The 2,500-nt window shown below is 34.4% G+C and overlaps 1 protein-coding gene across 2 annotated transcripts in view; it reads right to left on the bottom strand.

The window, feature by feature from the left end:
* Window positions 1-2,500, bottom strand: part of NRN1 (neuritin 1) — a 12,241-nt gene that overhangs the window by 6,928 nt on the left and 2,813 nt on the right. The gene's annotated exons all lie outside the window — the stretch shown is intronic.

Genomic DNA, 2,500 nt, shown 5'->3' on the forward strand with positions numbered 1-2,500 from the left:
CAACACAAACAAACAATCTAGATAAACACCAAATGCTCATACATCATGATGGAGGATTACCAGTGCAATGATTTCTTACACAAAAAGCACCACGTCAGCACTGCGCATGCGTGCAAGTAGATCGAAAATAAATAGTACACCCAATTTCAGCCATTATCACATAGAAAAGGATGGGAGTTTTTTTTTTTTTTTTTTTTTTTTTTTTCTACTAATGGCCATTTGAAACAACCAGGTTAAACATAAGTCACTGCATATCCAGACTGCAAGATTCTCCGACACACACTTTGCAGCTAAAAGAACCATATTGGCATTTGAGATCTATGCCAACTATGGGGTATCCAGGAACAGAGACTTACTATCCTTTTTTTTTCTTCTTTCTTTTACATGATAGGAAATTATCCCACATCCTGACAGCCTTGAATACTCATACATGATCTTTGTGTGGGTTGTGGTGAATATAACAATCACAGTCATTACTGAAGGTCTTGCTATGTGCAAAGAGTGAAAACTGTTTCCTGTACATTTGTGCCACACATCCATTAAAGATGCTAATAACTAACACGAAAGATCAATAGAACACATTAATGCTGCATACATAGGGGAAACCAGCATGTACAGTGAATATCAACATTGAATGGACCCGGTTCCATTAATCTGCCATCCATTCACCAGTTACACCAGATTCCATCAATGTGCATCCTCAGTGAACACTTTTATTTTATAAAATCTCAGTAAAGGAATTAAAATATTCGCACATAATTTATTCCTATACTTACCCCAAATATATATATGTATATATATTTTATAAAACTCTAATTCCCACATACTGCATTTAACGCTATAGATACAGGAACAGCAAATCCTTCCATTCTCAAATACAGGATTTATTTGTATATTATTTTCTACTGAATTTTTTTAACACAATGTATACATTTAAAAGAAAAAAAAAGATACATTGTGATTATGTAGACATTTTCAGCATGTAGAAGCTTACATGCTAATCACAATGTATACATTTTAAAAAGATGCATTGTGATTATGTTGACACTTTCTGTAATAAGACCGGATCATAAAAACATGCAGCAATAAAATATAAAGATTTTTTTTTTTTAATTTAGAGGCTTACATGCTAATCAAAATGTATACATTTTAAAAAGCGATACATTGTGATTATGTAGATATTTTCTACAATAAGACCGGATCATAAAAAATGCAGCAATAAAATATAAAGATTTTTTTTTTTTTAATTTAGATGCTTACATGCTAATCACAATGTATACATTTTAAAAAGATACATTGTGATTATGTAGACATTTTCTGCAATAAGACCAGATCATAAAAAATGTAGCAATAAAATATAAAGATTTTTAAATTTTATTTAGATGCTTTAAAAGAAAAAAAGCAGTCAATTATATTATAAGCGATAAATGAACCCATATGCCCTGAGCCTCATGCTGTTCACAAGATCTAGCCTCTGCTCGTTGTTTTTTTTTGGCAATTAACAAGCGCTCAGCAATGTGTTGATGGCTGCATGTATAGCCGCTAATGTCATTACTGGTGGAAAGTCAATATGAAGGGCTCAGATGAAAGTCACAAGGGTGCAGGATGGAGCAGATCAGGCTAACAACCTGGGGAGCCCCCATTTCCTTTTCAGCCTTCATCAGCTCTTTGCACATAATAAAGCAGCTTCTTTTTCTCACGTATTGTCCCAGGCTTCATTAGTTGGGCAGGCTGGACGTTGTTAAGCACCAAGCATGAATTAATGATATATTTTCCTGTACATTTTTTTTCTTTCTTTATACAGGATGTGCTAATTGAGAAATATCTTTCTTCCTTTCATCGCTTGGCTATGAATATCCAAAGCCTGTCCTAGGAGGATGAGTGGATTGTTGTAGAAGGTGTGAGAACTGCTGGCACTGGGGCCCATTTCTCACACCTTCATAGGGGGGCAAAGCTTTTTTTCCAGCAGCCCTTGTCGCAGTCATCTGGCTCATTGGAGTCTGGGCAGTGTGACTCTCTATAGAACATATCATTGCCTGCCCCTATCCAGCAAACATATAACCCATATAAAAATATCATCATTTACCCAAATACACCCAAAGCACAATTTAATACACTGGGGAATTCATCGTACAATCACAAAAAATATTGAAACCAAGGTTATCCAATATTCAGCCACTGCTGCATCTTTTTTATCTACATTATTCTGCATTTATTGTGTATTCAATCACACTATAGTCTTCGTACTAGCAGATCATTATTATTATATTTAAGTATTTTTCATTGAAGAAATAAACACAGATTTTGAATTTTGTCAGCTAAATATTAACCCGACAATTTTTATTTTTTACATTTAATAAGCTTTTTCATCTTCTATCAGCTGAATCTGCTGCCAGCTTTTCCTATAACTCCTAGAAAAATGGAGCAATGTCAATGATGTGCTCAGGTAGGAAAGAACGATTGGGCTGTCATATTCCAGCACAATCTCGGCCATTTATAG

This window comes from Lithobates pipiens, unplaced genomic scaffold (assembly GCF_037356315.1).
Source record: "Lithobates pipiens isolate NorthernLeopardFrog02 unplaced genomic scaffold, aLitPip1_a1.2 Scaffold_19, whole genome shotgun sequence".
Taxonomy (NCBI): Eukaryota; Metazoa; Chordata; class Amphibia; order Anura; family Ranidae; genus Lithobates; species Lithobates pipiens.